This window comes from Pseudophryne corroboree, chromosome 4 (assembly GCF_028390025.1).
Source record: "Pseudophryne corroboree isolate aPseCor3 chromosome 4, aPseCor3.hap2, whole genome shotgun sequence".
Taxonomy (NCBI): domain Eukaryota; kingdom Metazoa; phylum Chordata; class Amphibia; order Anura; family Myobatrachidae; genus Pseudophryne; species Pseudophryne corroboree.
The window spans coordinates 493,784,817-493,804,381 of NC_086447.1; the positions used below are offsets into that span (position 1 = coordinate 493,784,817).

The window sequence follows — 19,565 nt, forward strand, 5'->3', positions numbered from 1 at the left end:
CTTAAACAAACCACCTCACAATCAGAATCCTCCTTGTCAATTTCCTCCTCAGCGCCAGCAACACCCATATCCTCATCCTGGTGTACTTCAACTGTGACATCTTCAATTTGACTATCAGGAACTGGACTGCGGGTGCTCCTTCCAGCACTTGCAGGGGGCGTGCAAATGGTGGAAGGCGCCACCTCTTCCCGTCCAGTGTTGGGAAGGTCAGGCATCGCAACCGACACAATTGGACTCTCCTTGGGGATTTGTGATTTAGAAGAACGTACAGTGCTTTGCTGTGCTTTTGCCAGCTTAAGTCTTTTCATATTTCTAGCGGGAGGATGAGTGCTTCCATCCTCATGTGAAGCTGAACCACTAGCCATGAACATAGGACAGGGCCTCAGCCGTTCCTTGCCACTCCGTGTCATAAATGGCATATTGGCAAGTTTACGCTTTTCATCAGACGCTTTTAATTTAGATTTTTGGGTCGTTTTACTGAACTTTTGTTTTTTGGATTTTACATGCTCCCTACTATGACATTGGGCATCGGCCTTGGCAGACGACGTTGATGGCATTTCATCGTCTCGGCCATGACTAGTGGATCTTGATCTTTCCCTATTTTACCCTCCACATTTTTGTTCTCCATCTTTTAATGTGTGGAATTATATGCCAGTAATATATCAATAGCAATGGCCTACTGTACCGTACTGCTATATATATACTGGTGGTCAGCAAAATTCTGCACTGTCCTCCTACTATGTACTGCGCACAACTACAATGCAGCACAGATATGGATAGTATACTTGACGACACACAGGTAGAGCAATGGACTACTGTACCGTACTGCTATATATATACTGGTGGTCAGCAAAATTCTGCACTGTCCTCCTACTATATACTGTGCACAACTAAAATGCAGCACAGATATGGATAGTATACTTGACGACACACAGGTAGAGCAATGGACTACTGTACCGTACTGCTATATATATACTGGTGATCAGCAAAATTCTGCACTGTCCTCCTACTATATACTGCGCACAACTACAATGCAGCACAGATATGGATAGTATACTTGATGACACACAGGTAGAGCAATGGACTACTGTACCGTACTGCTATATATATATATATACTGGTGGTCAGCAAAATTCTGCATTGTCCTCCTACTATATACTGCGCACAACTACAATGCAGCACAGATATGGATAGTATACTTGATGACACACAGGTAGAGCAATAGACTACTGTACCGTACTGCTATATATATACTGGTGGTCAGCAAAATTCTGCTCTGTCCTCCTACTATATACTGCGCACAACTACAATGCAGCACAGATATGGAGCGTTTTCAGGCAGAGAACGTAGATATTTGCAGCACACTGAGCACAGATATTTGCAGCACACTGAGCACAGATATTTGCAGCACACTGAACACAGAAACTGAGAGAACGCAGCCTTGTCCTCTCGCTATCATCTCCAATGCACGAGTGAAAATGGCGGCAACGCGTGGCTCTTTTTATGCAATACGAATCTCGTGAGAATACGACAGCGGGATGATGACGTTCGGGTGCGTTCTTGTTAACCCAGCAAGGCGGGAAGATCCGAGGCTGCCTCGGAACTGTGTAAAATAGGTGAAGTTCGGGGGGGTTCGGATCTTGAGGAACCGAACCCGCTCATCTCTAGTATTCACATGGAACGGCCACAGACATGTTACAGCCGTCTTAACCAATGAACAGAATGGCTGCTGTACCGTCACCGTAATGTAATAAATCACATTATTCTATGCATGCTTTCACACACCACACATGTCAGATGTCCGGTGGCCTAGTAGCTGAGCACAGTCAGCATGTTTTACTTTGTCAGTAATGAGTGTCAACATGGATTAATGACATGTGTCCGTCGCCGCAGGGAGATGCTGGGCGCCCGCTGAGATTGTGTTACCAACGGACGCCCGGCTCCCTCTCCACAGTGGAAGCCGGCGGCAGGAGCTCACTACTGAGCTCCTGCTTCCAGCTCCCGGCTCTGTCAGTGTGTGCTATGGGAGAGACGTCATGACGTTTCTCCCATAGTGCCGAGGAGCAGACGCCGGAAGGACTGCAGCGGTTGGACGCGGGTGAGTTTTTTTTGTTTTTTTATACAGTATGTTTGAGTGTATTAGCGGTGCTACTACTGGTGGCAAACTACAAGAGGGCTGACTACTGGGGGCATTACTACTGCGGGGAATTACTACTGAGGGGCATTACTACTGGGAGGCATTATTACTGGGGGGCATTACTACAGGGGGCTAAACTATAGGGGACCAACTACATGGGGGCTAAACTACAGGGGCTAAACTACTGGGGGCATTACTACTGGGGGCTAAACTACATGGGGCAAACTACATGAAAGCTAAACTACAGGGAGGCTAAATTACTGGGGGCATAACTGCAGGGGCTATAAGTACAGGGGCTAAACTACAGGGGGCATGGCCACTGGGAACTAAACTACAGGTGGGCTAAACTACATGGGGCAAACTACATGAGGGCTAAAATACAGTGAGTCTAAACTAGTGTGGCATAACCACAGGGGCTAAACTACTGGGGGCATAACTACAGGGACATAACTACTGGGGGCAAAACTACAGGGGGCTAAACGACTGGGGGCATTACTACTGGGGCATTGTGATGAGGGCATTGTAAAGGGGGCACTTCATACGGGGCACCACTCCTGTGGCCATAAGGGGCACCACTACTGGGGGCATTGCATAAGGGGCACCACTACTATGGGCTCTGTATAAGGGGCACTACCACTGTGGGCACTACCAGTACAGTGGACATTGCATAAGGTGCACTACTACTGTGGACATTGTATAAGGGGCGCTTCTGCTGTAGGCATTATGTGCATTATGGGGTGCTACTACTGTGGGAATTATGTGTATTAGGGTTACTACTACTGTGGGCTTTGTGTATAAGGGACACTAATGTGTGTCATAACATGAGTAAGGGACACTACTATGTGGTGTAATGTGAATAAGATTGTGCTGCTAATTTTAGTTGGGGATACTATTGTGTGACCACGCCGCTTTCTTTTTGAGACCACGCCCAATACCTTTATTGCATGTGTGCCGGGGGGAGGGGAGGGGGGAGTTTCACCACCTCTCTAGGACCAATTTAAGCACTGATCACTACTTTATGCTTTATTTATTCAAATATATTTACAATAGACTATAGATTGCAAATTCATTTTAAAAGTAACACCCTATATCCACTGATGTACCATGATGCAGCGAAAGCTTAACCTCATCAGATTAAAAACCGTTGCATGTGAAGGGAAGTCATCAACAGAAAAAAATGATTTAATTTTTTTTGAAAGGACAGTGAGGCACATGTGAATGTATATGAGATTGTGACAGGTTTTATTTTTACCACTGAATCTATGTGGAATACGGATCAATTATTGAATATCATAATTGTATACATTTTGGTCTTTTTTTCTCCCCTATTCCCCTTCGGTCAGGTACTGTATCATGGAGGGTGTTTGTACTGTAAAAAAAATATTGGCCCTCATTCCGAGTTGTTCGCTCGCAAGCGGATTTTAGCAGATTTGCTCATGCTAAGCCTCCGCCTACTGGGAGTGAATCTTAGCATCTTAAAATTGCGAACGATGTATTCGCAATATTGCGATTACACACCTCGTAGCAGTTTCTGAGTAGCTCCAGACTTACTCGGCATCTGCGATCAGTTCAGTGCTTGTCGTTCCTGGTTTGACGTCACAAACACACCCAGCGTTCGCCCAGACACTCCTCCGTTTCTCCAGCCACTCCTGCGTTTTTTCCGGAAACGGTAGCGTTTTTTCCCACACGCCCATAAAACGGCCTGTTTCCGCCCAGTAACACCCATTTCCTGTCAATCACATTACGATCGCCAGAACGATGAAAAAGCCGTGAGTAAAATTCCTAACTGCATAGCAAATTTACTTGGCGCAGTCGCAGTGCGAACATTGCGCATGCGCATTAAGCGGAAAATCGCTGCGATGCGAAGATTTTTACCGAGCGAACAACTCGGAATGAGGGCCTTTATGTAATATTTATTAAAAGTTATGTTTTAAACTAATAGCTTAACAAACGTACTATATAGTTTAACCCGAGTGCCCCCAAAAAAGAGTCTTCTTTCTTTCTCTACTCTACTCTGATGTGTCAGCTCGATCTGCCTATTGTGTAACCATCTATAGACCTTTATAGACCATGGCCAGGCATGTTGACAGGGAGGTACAAAGGGGTCACACGTATTGGGCCCGAGGGTTGGAGGTTCCCCAGGGATCAGGGACACGAACCGACCCCACCCCCCCCCCACTCCCACCCTGACACTTGGTCCGGACCGGACCATGAGGAGCTGCCCTGAGCCAACCCAGCAGTTGTGTCACACAACATGTGTGTGCCCAGCCTCCTGCCCGACTCCGTTAGAGACATTTACAGTAGGCTACGGAGTCGACAGCAGGAGCCGCCCAAAGCCCCACCACTGTGCTGTCCTGAGAGACACCCTGGCTATGGGGAGTCCCTCCTAGGACCTGGCACCGTCACCACAGTGACAGTTTATGATTTCAGAAACACAATACTCTCCTTCCATGCTAACAATTTTCCAATATTGATAAAATAATAGGCTGTTCCTCTCACTCAGTTCCCTGTTGGTCGGAACAAGACTCAAACACATAAACCACAATAGTGAAAGAGAGCCACAGGGGTATATGAAAACCCAACACAATTGATAAATCAGCCCCCAGACCATTAATAGATATGATACACATACTTAGAAAGGGATGCTGTCAATTTACCTACAATCAAAATGCCGACTGTCAAAATGCCGACAACAATTGACCGACGGTCAAAATCCCGACATGATCAAAATACAGACAATTAAAATACTGACAAGGTCAAAATACCTACATTTAAAATGTTGACAGGCCAAAAAGTCGACATGAGTTTTTCATTGAAACCAACTTTACCATCCCAGTGGACCTGGAGGGGGACTATAATAGTGTGCCGAGCACAGCAAGGCACCGCACCTGAAGGTGCTCGCCATGCAAGGGGACGCGGTACACTTATATGGTGTCCATGTCGACCTATATCGACATACACAAAAATGTAAAACTTGTGTTGACTTTTTGACCTGTCGACAATTCAAATGTCAGTATTTTGACCTTGTCTGTATTTTAAATGTCAGTATTTTGACCTTGTCGGGATTTTGACCGTTGGTCAATTGTTGTCAGGATTTTGACCGTTGGGATTTTGATTGTAGGTATTTCATACTAAACCCTTTCAAAATATGTACACTGTTCCAGTTTCATATATTTATTAGAAAGCATTCAAAGAGATCATAAATTTGATCAGCATAATAAAACAATGTTCATAAGGCAAGAGTATCCATAATACAATAGACTCCTTATCCCATCCACTGGTTAGGCAGATCGAGGAGCCACAATTGTAAGAAATAAACCAACGGATTTCATCTCTCGGCGAGACTTCATCAGGGGAAAATCTTCGTATGAAACAACGATTTAGGTCTCAATTGTCCAGATGTATCTAATGGATTTTCATTGAGCAAATTAGGGTAACATATGAATCCATATTAATAACACCTGACTTAGAAAAAAAAAAGAAAAAATGCAATGATCAGATAATTGGTCAATCAGGCTTGATAGAGGCTTCTCAGGGGTGAACTCTACCCCTAGTAGCTGTGTAGTGGCACCTTTAACAGTTTCCAAAAATCTGATATGAAAGATAAATCAATCTATCTATCTATCTATCTATCTATCTATCTGTCTGTCTGTCTGTCTGTCTGTCTGTCTGTCTGTCTGTCTATCTATCTATCTATCTATCTATCTGTCTATACACACACACACACACACACACACACACACACACACACACTTAATAGGCTCTAATCCACAGCTCTCATACATCCGCGGTGCCAGTGGTATTGTGACCACACCATTACAAATAATATAAAATCATACAAATTCAGCACCCACCTAATAACACTTCAAACTGTAATTCATCTGAATTCAGGGAATGTTAGTTCCAAAATATTGCGAAAGTTTGTTAAGCTGACCAGCCCCTTTACGGCCAGCATTCCCTATTGGTCAGTGCCTACACTGACTTTCAAAAATACGAGCATTGCTCTCAGGCATCTTTTGGATTGTAAATACACAGTATGCTTCTATCATGGGCTTAGGCCCTGTGTCACTCTTTTAAAGAGACAGAAACCACACCAAAGCGTATCAGTTAATGAACACCTGTGGAATTTCTTAACACTTGATTTACATATGAAAAATAAGGTTGCTTAATTTGACAGACAGATGCATTCACGGGGCAATCGGTGGCTGCATCACAGAGTTGTGGGGGCTATGCATCAAAAACAGTCGTGGGTCCGGGACATCCGGGCTGCGATGGAGAAAATGGCGGCAGCCTGACTGTCTTCACAGCCATTCCGACCTGATCATTCCGACCTGATCATTCCGACCCGATCGCAGCGTGCTTTCGTTTTCACATCTGCGACCGGGTCACTACTGCGCACGCTCAGTGGCCGTAATTCGCATGCACGTCATTGCGGGCAACGACGCTAAGTACAAAGAAAACAGTCGCAGCGCGAGTGCAAGAAGATTGACTTAAGGCATTCCGGGGCGGCAACTCACCGTTTGGAGCTGTTTTCGGGGAGTGGTAAGGAAAATGCAGGCGTGTCCAGGCGAATGGAGGTCGGATGTCTGACTTCAAAGCCATGCTCATCATCGCTGGATCCGTCGCACAGGGTAAGTATGTCCAGGGCTGGTCTTGTTGTGCAGGAAACTTTTTCAGATAGCAGGGCTGCACAAGCGTTCGCAGCCCTGCTATGCTAAAATACACTCCCCTATAGGTGGAGTATAGTTGATCGCACGGGCTACAAAAAGCAGCTTTGTGCAATCAACTCGGAATGAGGGCCTAGGTGAGCACAGATGGGGCATGGCATGCCTGCTGCTGAGGAGCTCAGACACTCCGGATTTATTTTTCTCCTGCATCTGCCCTTTGTTTCATTTTAAAGATACAAGCCATGCAGCTTCCATACATGGCCAGCACCTCCAGCCAGAGCTGGATTAAGGCATCAAGGGGCCCGGGGTACTGAAGACAGGGGGGCCCTAAGGTGTAAATGTAAAATTCTAATACATATATATACACGCTGAATCATTTGAACTAAGGGGAGTGTCGGGTAGTTTGGGTTAATTACCTATTTCATATATACCTATACATATATACACACACACACACACACACACACACACACACACACATATACACACATATATATGTAGAGATGTGCCCTGTGGGCACATCAGTGTTGCTGTCCCTAGCTGGGGACAGCGCTGGGGCAGCTTGTCTGTCCCCAGCGCTGGGTGCGTGGCGGCGGGTGTCCGGTGCAGGGATTACCCTTTTCCCTGCACCGGACCAGAGACTGCAGGGGCATTTGAATCTTGGCGCCCTCCGGGAGCCAATCGCGGCTCCCGGAGCGGCAGCCAATCGGAGAGGGGCGCGGCGAGCCAATCGGCGCTCGCCGCATCATAGGCCCCGCCCCCGGCGTCTGACGTCAGACGCCGGGCGGGAGCCTGAAGACAGGACGGCGCGCAGGAGCGCGAGGAGAAGATACCCCGGGCGGGAGCCGAAGACAGCGCGCGCGCGGAAGAGCGCGAAGAAGAGGAAAGCGGTCGGGCTCCTGAAGGAAGATGTCCAGCGGCGGCTGGACGCGGAGCAGCGGAGGCGACGCCACTGGCCAGGACGGGTCAGCGGCAGAAGAGGACGCTGGAGTTCCCTGGAGCAGGTGAGGCCTCGGTGAGGCAACATTCACCCCCTCCCCTTTTCCTCCCTCGACCACCAGGGACGGGCACTAGGCCCGGGGCACAATTCAGGCACTAGGCCTGTTGCGCAGATAGGAGTTTGGGGGTCACCATTGGAGTAGGTGGTTTGGGCATTAGGCCCAAGCCACCACAAAGCGGCACAGTTAGGCGGGCGTTAGGCCCGGGGGCATATCAGGCAATAGGCCTGCGGGGCATTAGAGGGCGTTAGGCCCTAGTGTATTTTGGCCAATTAGGGAATATTAAGGTGACTCTGGGCACAAGGCCCAGGTCACCCAACGGGCAACAAGTTAGGCGGGCGCTAGGCCCGTGGGTGAAGTCAGGCCTCCGGCCTGTGTGCAGCTAGAGGGCGCTAGGCCCAGTGAATAAGACCCCCGAGGTGAATAAAGGTGGCACTGGGCACTAGGCCCAGGCCACCCTGAGGTGTTAGGTAGGCAGGCCCGCTCGGCCTGAGCCCCTAAGAAGAGAGTACGGTAGGTGGGTGAGCTGTGCGGCCCCCACTACTGGGTGTTCTGAGTCGGGTAACTAAAGGGACCGTACCGTCGCTTGCATTGTGTATCGTGATGTATGTTACCGTGCGGGGCAAAGTGTGAGCTCGTTAAGTGTGTTTAGTTTTGTTGCACCACACCCACAGAGCTAGTTTGAGGGCTCTGCCGTTGTAGTTAGTATAGGGTGTGACACTAGGTTAGAGTTAGGCCCTGCACGGCTGTTTGTTTGTTTGTTTGTTTACCTCCTTACAGGGACCTGTAGGAGAAGAAGACGTTCGCAGTGCGAAACTGACGGTGAGTAACATCTGTGTGTGTTTGTCCCTTGTCTGTCCCCGAGCGCCGGAATCGGGATTGCTCACGGACGTGAGAATCCTTTTCATCACACTACGTGCGAGAGCGCGAGTGTGTGAAATCTGGGTGGCTGAGGCTTTGTGCCGGTGATGACCTTTCACCCAACCGGTGAAGGTCGCGGTCACCCCTGGGGTATCCCCTGTTCCAGTGGAAGAAGGGTCGATACCCCCTTTAAGGTAAACCATTCTCTCCTCAGTTCGGTCGTCGGTCAGCTCCGAGAGGGAATCGCCGTGTCCGGATCCGATTGAAGATTTCCAGGTCCGTTGAGGGTTCCGGTACCTGAAGGTGAGAGAGCGGCGCCTGGTGAGTACAGAGTCTACACCTGCACGGCAGCAGGCACCACGCGCACCGCAGTCGCACCTCTCACACTTGGCGTAGTCGGCAGGATCAGAGAGACCGGATCACGGACACGATGTGGAATGCCACCAAGAAGACCTCCCTGCGGATGGCTCCGGAACAGACTCACCCACGGACGCGTGCGAACCAGAGCGACTGGGTGACGGTGTCTGGGGCAGACCTCCTGAAGATAGTGCAGCGGTCGGTCCAGCGTGGAAAAGAAGAGCGCCGGGAGAAGGGGCGCAAGAAGGCCGCTGTGACGCCCTGCAAGAGATGTCGGCAAACAGGGCACTTTGCCGACGAGTGTACGTGGCGAGAGACGTCCCCAAAGAAGGTGGTCCAGGAAGCGGACCGAAGACGTCAGCAGGGCCAAGTGAAGAAGGAGTCCTGTCCTGGTATTTGCTCTGCGGAAACTACGGGCATGAGCACAACAGTTGTCCCTGGGACGAAGAGTTGAGCGAAGACGAGGTTGATCCCCGGTGTGAAAGCTGTGGAGATCCCCGACATCGGCTCCTGGAATGCCCATGGACGGAAGACAGGATGGACTACGAGGCCACGGTGAAGCAGATAACGGAGTCTCGTCAGCAACTTTGGGACCGGGTGGCTGCAGAGCCTGTGTGTGCGCTCTGCGAGGCGAGAGGACATGCGCTTCCCGATTGTCCGTGGAATGAAGACCGGATGATTGCGGATGGTCGTGCCCAGAGATGGGAGGAGGAAACCAGGGAAATGGAGCGGAAGACCCTGCTTGAAGTTAGTTCGCAGGTGCCCATTTCCTCTGAGCCGGAACCAACGGGTGGAGATTCCTCAGCGAAGGAGGTGGACCAGGAACCCGTCTTGGAGAAGGTGGCAGTGGCCCTCCCTTGTTGGAAGTGTCGGCGACCAGGACATGCGGCCATTGAGTGCCCCTGGGAAGATGCCGCGGACCTACTCTGTCCCAAGAAAGTGACCACAGTAAGGCAGAATCCTTTCCCGCATCAGACGGAGGTGGACGACTGGGAGGTGAAGAGACCACGCTGCGAAGAAAAGCGTGAAGACCCAGTGACGGAGATGTCCGGAATCTCCCCGCGATGGAACCGTCCACGACCAGGACGTGTGGAACAGGAGTGTCCTGGGTACCAAGAGATGCCAGCGGAAACTAAGGAGTACGCTGAGGAAGTAAAGAATCCAGCGGAAGCGAAGGAGTACGCTGAGGAAACAGAGGTGCCAGCGGAAAGGACTAAGTACGCTGAGGAGGAAAATAGTCCCCTAGTCCAGGTATCGGTGGAGGAGGACTCGGACTACGGTGAGCTGTCCGCCGACGAATCCCTCCCAGAACAGATGGAGGACGACTCTGGCATCGGAAGCACCGACGAGAGTGACTGGCAGGATCGGGTGGAGTCATGCTCCCAGTTGAATGCCCTCCGTGAAGAGGAGGAGATAGTCCTGGAGCAAGAGTACCTGCCGGGAGTGCCGAAATGGACGGACGTACGGGGACAGGATCGTGATGCCGTGGGAGGACCCGTTCCAGAGGAAGACACAGGACCTTTGGAGATGCCCCACGAGGAAATTCGACATATGATGGCTGTTGCCCGGGAGGAAATGGATGCCCCGGAGGATTCCGCTGTTGGGTGGTGGTCGGTACCACGCCCTGAAGACAGGGACGATGTCCCAGACGATCTGGAAGGCCAAGAGTGGGGGACTGTTGTCCCCGTGGAGGAAGATTCCCTTTGGTGGCCCACGTTGAGCGACCGTGGGGAGATGCCACTTCCCCAGAGGATCCACCGATGGAGGTCAGGAGGAACGAAGAAGAGGAACCCGGAGCTGGAGGTGGAAGGATGTGGGGTCACAGCCTGTCCGGGCTGGACCCTTGAACACAACCTCGCCGGAGGGACCTCGGAATTCCCTGACCCGCGGACAATGGACGTCGTGGAGAACTTTGTAGGGACTACAAAGGAAAAAGGGGGGGGGGGAAATGTAGAGATGTGCCCTGTGGGCACATCAGTGTTGCTGTCCCTAGCTGGGGACAGCGCTGGGGCAGCTTGTCTGTCCCCAGCGCTGGGTGCGTGGCGGCGGGTGTCCGGTGCAGGGATTACCCTTTTCCCTGCACCGGACCAGAGACTGCAGGGGCATTTGAATCTTGGCGCCCTCCGGGAGCCAATCGCGGCTCCCGGAGCGGCAGCCAATCGGAGAGGGGCGCGGCGAGCCAATCGGCGCTCGCCGCGTCATAGGCCCCGCCCCGGCGTCTGACGTCAGACGCCGGGCGGGAGCCTGAAGACAGGACGGCGCGCAGGAGCGCGAGGAGAAGATACCCCGGGCGGGAGCCGAAGACAGCGCGCGCGCGGAAGAGCGCGAAGAAGAGGAAAGCGGTCAAGCTCCTGAAGGAAGATGTCCAGCGGCGGCTGGACGCGGAGCAGCGGAGGCGACGCCACTGGCCAGGACGGGTCAGCGGCAGAAGAGGACGCTGGAGTTCCCTGGAGCAGGTGAGGCCTCGGTGAGGCAACATTCACCCCCTCCCCTTTTCCTCCCTCGACCACCAGGGACGGGCACTAGGCCCGGGGCACAATTCAGGCACTAGGCCTGTTGCGCAGATAGGAGTTTGGGGGTCACCATTGGAGTAGGTGGTTTGGGCATTAGGCCCAAGCCACCACAAAGCGGCACAGTTAGGCGGGCGTTAGGCCCGGGGGCATATCAGGCAATAGGCCTGCGGGGCATTAGAGGGCGTTAGGCCCTAGTGTATTTTGGCCAATTAGGGAATATTAAGGTGACCCTGGGCACAAGGCCCAGGTCACCCAACGAGCAACAAGTTAGGCGGGCGCTAGGCCCGTGGGTGAAGTCAGGCCTCCGGCCTGTGTGCAGCTAGGGGGCGCTAGGCCCAGTGAATAAGACCCCCGAGGTGAATAAAGGTGGCACTGGGCACTAGGCCCAGGCCACCCTGAGGTGTTAGGTAGGCAGGCCCGCTCGGCCTGAGCCCCTAAGAAGAGAGTACGGTAGGTGGGTGAGCTGTGCGGCCCCCACTACTGGGTGTTCTGAGTCGGGTAACTAAAGGGACCGTACCGTCGCTTGCATTGTGTATCGTGATGTATGTTACCGTGCGGGGCAAAGTGTGAGCTCGTTAAGTGTGTTTAGTTTTGTTGCACCACACCCACAGAGCTAGTTTGAGGGCTCTGCTGTTGTAGTTAGTATAGGGTGTGACACTAGGTTAGAGTTAGGCCCTGCACGGCTGTTTGTTTGTTTGTTTGTTTGTTTGTTTGTTTACCTCCTTACAGGGACCTGTAGGAGAAGAAGACGTTCGCAGTGCGAAACTGACGGTGAGTAACATCTGTGTGTGTTTGTCCCTTGTCTGTCCCCGAGCGCCGGAATCGGGATTGCTCACGGACGTGAGAATCCTTTTCATCACACTACGTGCGAGAGCGCGAGTGTGTGAAATCTGGGTGGCTGAGGCTTTGTGCCGGTGATGACCTTTCACCCAACCGGTGAAGGTCGCGGTCACCCCTGGGGTATCCCCTGTTCCAGTGGAAGAAGTGTCGATACCCCCTTTAAGGTAAACCATTCTCTCCTCAGCTCGGTCGTCGGTCAGCTCCGAGAGGGAATCGCCGTGTCCGGATCCGATTGAAGATTTCCAGGTCCGTTGAGGGTTCCGGTACCTGAAGGTGAGAGAGCGGCGCCTGGTGAGTACAGAGTCTACACCTGCACGGCAGCAGGCACCACACGCACCGCAGTCGCACCTCTCACATATACACACACACAATCTCATATATACACATATATACATACATATGGGTTGGTCTGATATGCCGGCGGTATCCCAATTATGAAAATCCTGATAGGGGCAAAGTAAGTATACTTACCTTTCCCCAATGCCCCGCTAACCGTTCCTTCCCGCAGTCTAAAGCTAACCCTCCCCCACCTCTGCAGCCTAACCATAACCCACCCCGGGTGTGCCTAAACCTAACCTTCACTTCACGCAGCCTAAACCTAAAACACACACCCCCACCCACAGCCTAACCATAACCCTCCCCGGGGGTGCCTAAACTAAACCTAACCTCCCCGTAGCCTAAACCTAGCCACCTCTCCTCAGCCTGACCCTAACTCCTCCCCACCATCACCATGGATTACTTCTCCGGTGGCCCAGCAAACACTTGTTCAGGTTTCCAGTGGTCGGGGCTCCGAGCACTGCCGGGATCCTGACCTGATCCCTTACATACACACACACACACACACACACACACACACACACACATACTAACACACATATATATATATATATATATATATATATAATTCCATGGACATCCGCACTAATCTGCACATCAAAGGCCAACCAGATGGTGCTCAACTCCAAGGAACAATAGATTCCAGTATACAGTCATTTGTGAAAGAGGGCACTCACCAATTTTTTTAAAAGGTCAAAGGTTATTTATTACCACATCATGAAGTCAACGTTTCAATCACATCCAAGTGATCTTTGTCAAGACACCAGCAAGGTATTGTAGACAGCAGGACGCCAGAGGCAGCGTGTCCAGCCAGCTCACGCAATGCGATATTTATACCCCCACCAATTAGAGATCCTCAGACACGCCCACATCCACTTCCTGTGTAACAACCAATTGGGTAAAGCAGCCAGTAATGCTAAAGCTATTTACCAAAAGCACACATAAACACATAGGGCACAGGATAACAACTGTAATAGCCCATATAAATAAGAAGAGTAAGCAACGGGCAGCAAAAGCCAGGTAAAATACTTTAAATCATATAGCAGGAAGTGCTGGAATGCACGCCGAGGGCGGGAGTAACGCACCACAGAACGGACGTGACGTCACGTCGTCAAGGTGACCGCCCGATGCCACTGTCAATACTTAAAATCACATAGCAGGAAGTGCTCGTGCGTTCCAGCACCTGGAACGCACGCCCAGGGCGGAAGTGACTCACCACAGAACGGACGTGACATCACGTTGTCATGGTGGCCGCCCGATGCCAGTGTAAATACAAAAATATAGCATCTAGTGTGTTCCAAATGGAACGCAAAGCCGGGCGGATGGATCGCTCCGTGCTTAAACACATTTATAGCCAGCATAGGGCTCCACAGCCACTAGAGTACCAAGTCTCTAAAACAAACAAGGATTAATCATAAATATGAATGGTATGGAAATTACATTAGGCCGGGGGATTAGATACCCCAATAGCTAAAAGTGGGCATGTCTGATATCTCCAACCGTGGCAACATACAATATAATATTACACAACATGAGACCGCATAAAACATAACTTTTACTACTATCATTAAAAAGTCACACACTATTAATCATCCACAGTGCAACACGGACAGCTGGCACAAGCAGGCACCATAGAATCAGGTGTCAACCATACCAGTCTGCCCATATGCACCCTGGATGACACAGTATGTGTAGACATATATATTGCACTAAAAAGGACAAAAACAAAAACAAAAATAAGAGACTCTGCTGCAGGTGCAAAAAAAACAACAAATCAATGAAATAAACAAGGACTAGGGGATATTGCTATGACTGCATCCCCATAGAGAATTCATCAGTGTCAGGACAAAAAAATCCCGTAAGGGATATGTCAAGTTACATCAGGGATACTGGCGACTTCCTAGAAAAAATCTCTCAATTCTCTTATATCACCGATGATATTTGGTTAGCTTCACTAGACGTGAATTCACTATACACACTGATTCCACATTCCGCTGGTTTGGATGCGCTACGGATGGCGCTGGGGGGAGGTACACATGTCGGTCCCCCTGTGGAATTTTTACTTGCCCTAGCAGAGTTGGTTCTCAGTAAGAACCACTTCTGCTATGGGAATGAGTTTTTCATCCAGAACACGGGGACCGCCATGGGCTCTAACCTGGCGCCGTCCCATGCGAATCTATTCATGTATCAATACGAAAACACCTACATCCTTCAAAACTTTGGTGATAAGCTTGCCTATTTCGGGCATTATATAGATGATATTTTCATCTTGTGGAAGGGTACTAAGAGTTCGTTCTGTAACCTGGTCCAATTTTTTAACTCTATTGATAGTCCTACAAAAACAGAAAGAGGGGATCTCCCAGCGATGCTATACACAGACTCCAGATCCGTAAATGTTCCTAGTCTTCAAACACTTATGTACGACAGCCCACGGCTTATCTACACCAGGCTTACCTTTATGATAAGCCCTATATGCACTCAAAGGTTTCTTTTCCAGAGTTTATTCGTAATGGGAATGCTGTTATCTGTATTACATATGATACATTCGCATAAAGATTTCTTTCACATCTCATATGTACGACAGCCCACGGCTTATCTACACCAGGCTTACCTTTGTGATAAGCCCTATATGCACTCAAAGGTTTCTTTTCCAGATCTTATTCGTACTGGGAATGCAGTTATCTTCAAACAAGTTGTTTCCAAAAGGACAGCAAATGGTGAAAAAAATGTCTTTATTCCAACAGGCCCACCAACAGTGTGGGATTAAAATCAAAGACAATTAAAAACAAAAATCAAAAACAATATAAAATATCCCAAGAGGTACCCTAAATAAAATAGGGGCCACTTCTATTGGTACCGGTAGGAAGGATAGGGTATATACTCCCAGTTCAAAAAAATTATTTTAAAAGAGAGCAATGATTTACCCACTGAATAATGCCAACCACCGTAGAGAAATAAAGCACAGGGTCCTCCTGTGAAACACCAACGCGTTTCGGATCAAATCCTTCCTCAGGGTATGTGATAGAAGTGACCCCCTGGTCACATTTATACCTGACTGTCCAAGTCACATGTTCACATTGGCCAATCGGAATGCAGTATTGTAAAACATACATATAATCTCACAATGTAGTTTATACACTTATCTTAAAATGTATACACCAATAAGAATCACCATATTTTGCTGTCAATATATAAAAAAACTCCATATAAGACCATAAAAAATCCCCAAATAATTAATTGGTAAATAGTGAAGTCTGGACCGGATCCCCGGAATAGTCCTGTATAGGGAAAAAAACACTCTAATTCCGGGTGTCCGTGTCCACAAATTACTCGCATTATTTTGGTCACATGTAGTACAGACTTCCGCCCGCAAGACATCAGCAACATTGTGTATATTAATTTCCATGGTTACGGCACGTATTTAGTCCCTGCTGTTCATAATACATGATAACCGGAAGGAGTTGTCATCTGTTCCGTCCTTCTTCCGGTGTTTGAGCCGCAATGTGGAAGTCCACTGCCGTCCTGCTGAAACGCAAGCCGATCGTGTCATTCATCTTTCTCATACCCGGAAGTATCTACTCTCCATGATCTCCTTTCCGGTCATTGAGCCGCATTGCGGAAGTGCTGTTGTGCTCAATGACCGGAAAGGAGATCATGGAGAGTAGATACTTCCGGGTATGAGAAAGATGAATGACACGATCGGCTTGCGTTTCAGCAGGACGGCAGTGGACTTCCACATTGCGGCTCAAACACCGGAAGAAGGACGGAACAGATGACAACTCCTTCCGGTTATCATGTATTATGAACAGCAGGGACTAAATACGTGCCGTAACCATGGAAATTAATATACACAATGTTGCTGATGTCTTGCGGGCGGAAGTCTGTACTACATGTGACCAAAATAATGCGAGTAATTTGTGGACACGGACACCCGGAATTAGAGTGTTTTTTTCCCTATACAGGACTATTCCGGGGATCCGGTCCAGACTTCACTATTTACCAATTAATTATTTGGGGATTTTTTATGGTCTTATATGGAGTTTTTTTATATATTGACAGCAAAATATGGTGATTCTTATTGGTGTATACATTTTAAGATAAGTGTATAAACTACATTGTGAGATTATATGTATGTTTTACAATACTGCATTCCGATTGGCCAATGTGAACATGTGACTTGGACAGTCAGGTATAAATGTGACCAGGGGGTCACTTCTATCACATACCCTGAGGAAGGATTTGATCCGAAACGCGTTGGTGTTTCACAGGAGGACCCTGGGCTTTATTTCTCTACGGTGGTTGGCATTATTCAGTGGGTAAATCATTGCTCTCTTTTAAAATAATTTTTTTGAACTGGGAGTATATACCCTATCCTTCCTACCGGTACCAATAGAAGTGGCCCCTATTTTATTTAGGGTACCTCTTGGGATATTTTATATTGTTTTTGATTTTTGTTTTTAATTGTCTTTGATTTTAATCCCACACTGTTGGTGGGCCTGTTGGAATAAAGACATTTTTTTCACCATTTGCTGTCCTTTTGGAAACAACTTGTTTGAAGATAACTGCATTCCCAGTACGAATAAGATCTGGAAAAGAAACCTTTGAGTGCATATAGGGCTTATCACAAAGGTAAGCCTGGTGTAGATAAGCCGTGGGCTGTCGTACATATGAGATGTGAAAGAAATCTTTATGCGAATGTATCATATGTAATACAGATAACAGCATTCCCATTACGAATAAACTCTGGAAAAGAAACCTTTGAGTGCATATAGGGCTTATCATAAAGGTAAGCCTGGTGTAGATAAGCCGTGGGCTGTCGTACATAAGTGTTTGAAGACTAGGAACATTTACGGATCTGGAGTCTGTGTATAGCATCGCTGGGAGATCCCCTCTTTCTGTTTTTGTTGTATTTAAAGAGGAGTGGTGCTCCTTTTGGAGATCTGCCGAGCTGAAGCTAGGGCGCAAGTTACTGTTTTAATCTTTGGTTCTATTGATAGTCCTATCCGTTTCACGCATCAAATTGATTATGAGTCAATGAATTTTTTAGATGTGACAATTTTTCATGAACAGAATCATCTGGGATCTACTCTGTACTGTAAACAGACTGATCGCAACACACTGCTGTTTGCCACTAGCCACCATCCCGACAATCTCAAAGAAAGTATGCCGATTTCCCAATTTTTAGGTGTATTACGTAATAATTCGTCCCCAGTATTAGCTGAGCAGCAATTACATGACATGTCTGAAAGATTCTTGGCACGAGGGTACTCACCTAAAGTCATCTCTAGATGCCTTATGAAAGCAAAGGTCAGATTCAATAATTCTACTGTTTTCGCTGTCCCGACTGCACGACTTGTCGATCAATGACTAGCGGATCCTCATTTGCACATCCACACAGTGGAAAACGGATTCCGATAAAACATAAGCTATCATGCCTGTCTGAGTTTGTCATATATATCATCATATGCCCATCTGGGCTTTAGTATGTTGGACTCACGACTCGCTGTTTTCGTGAACGGATGGCCAACCATCGCTATTCCATCCGTCAGGCGCTAGAGACGAATAAAACAGACAAGCCGGTAGCGAGACATTGGCTACAACATAAACACTCTATATCGAGCCTTAAGTGTATGCTGATTGACCAGATCCCGCCGTCTATCCGTGGAGGTGATAGGGAACTTAAGTTAAAACAACGCGAATCTAGGTGGATTTTTGAGCTGGGAACTATCACTTCACAAGGACTTAATGAAGCTAACCCTTACGGGATTTTTTTTTGTCCTAACACTGATGAATTCTCTATGGGGATGCAGTCATAGCAATATCCCCTAGTCCTTGTTTATTTCATTGATTTGTTGTTTTTTTGCACCTGCAGCAGAGTCTCTTATTTTTGTTTTTGTCCTTTTTAGTGCAATATATATGTCTACACATACTGTGTCATCCAGGGTGCATATGGGCAGACTGGTATGGTTGACACCTGATTCTATGGTGCCTGCTTGTGCCAGCTGCCCGTGTTGCACGGTGGATGATTAATAGTGTGTGACTTTTTAATGATAGTAGTAAAAGTTATGTTTTATGCAGTCTCATGTTGTGTAATATTATATTGTATGTTGCCACGGTTGGAGATATCAGACATGCCCACTTTTAGCTATTGGGGTATCTAAGCCCCCGGCCTAACGTAATTTCCATACCATTCATATTTATGATTAATCCTTGTTTGTTTTAGAGACTTGGTACTCTAGTGGCTGTGGAGCCCTATGCTGGCTATAAATGTGTTTAAGCACGGAGCGATCCATCCGCCCGGCTTTGCGTTTCATTTGGAACACACTAGATGCTATATTTTTGTATTTACACTGGCATCGGGCGGCTACCATGACAACGTGACGTCACGTCCGTTCTGTGGTGCGTTACTCCCGCCTTTGGCGTGCGTTCCAGGTGCTGGAACGCACGAGCACTTCCTGCTATATGATTTAAAGTATTTTACCTGGCTTTTGCTGCCCGTTGCTTACTCTTCTTATTTATATGGGCTATTACAGTTGTTATCCTGTGCCCTATGTGTTTATGTGTGCTTTTGGTAAATAGCTTTAGCATTACTGGCTGCTTTACCCAATTGGTTGTTACACAGGAAGTGGATGTGGGCGTGTCTGAGGATCTCTAATTGGTGGGGGTATAAATATCGCATTGCGTGAGCTGGCTGGACACGCTGCCTCTGGCGTCCTGCTGTCTACAATACCTTGCTGGTGTCTTGACAAAGATCACTTGGATGTGATTGAAACGTTGACTTCATGATGTGGTAATAAATAACCTTTGACCTTTTAAAAAAATTGGTGAGTGCCCTCTTTCACAAATGACTGTATAC

At 48.4% G+C, this 19,565-nt stretch overlaps 1 long non-coding RNA gene across 2 annotated transcripts in view; it reads right to left on the bottom strand.

Moving 5' to 3' along the window:
- The window catches only part of LOC134909836 (uncharacterized), a 54,311-nt gene that overhangs the window by 23,798 nt on the left and 10,948 nt on the right, over positions 1-19,565 (bottom strand). The window contains exon 4 of one of the 2 annotated variants that reach the window (XR_010176041.1): positions 5,296-5,542. The exons of the other annotated variant lie outside the window; for it this stretch is intronic. This is a non-coding gene — a long non-coding RNA (uncharacterized LOC134909836). Of the gene's footprint in view, positions 1-5,295; positions 5,543-19,565 lie in introns of those variants that run through there. 2 annotated transcript variants of the gene reach the window in all.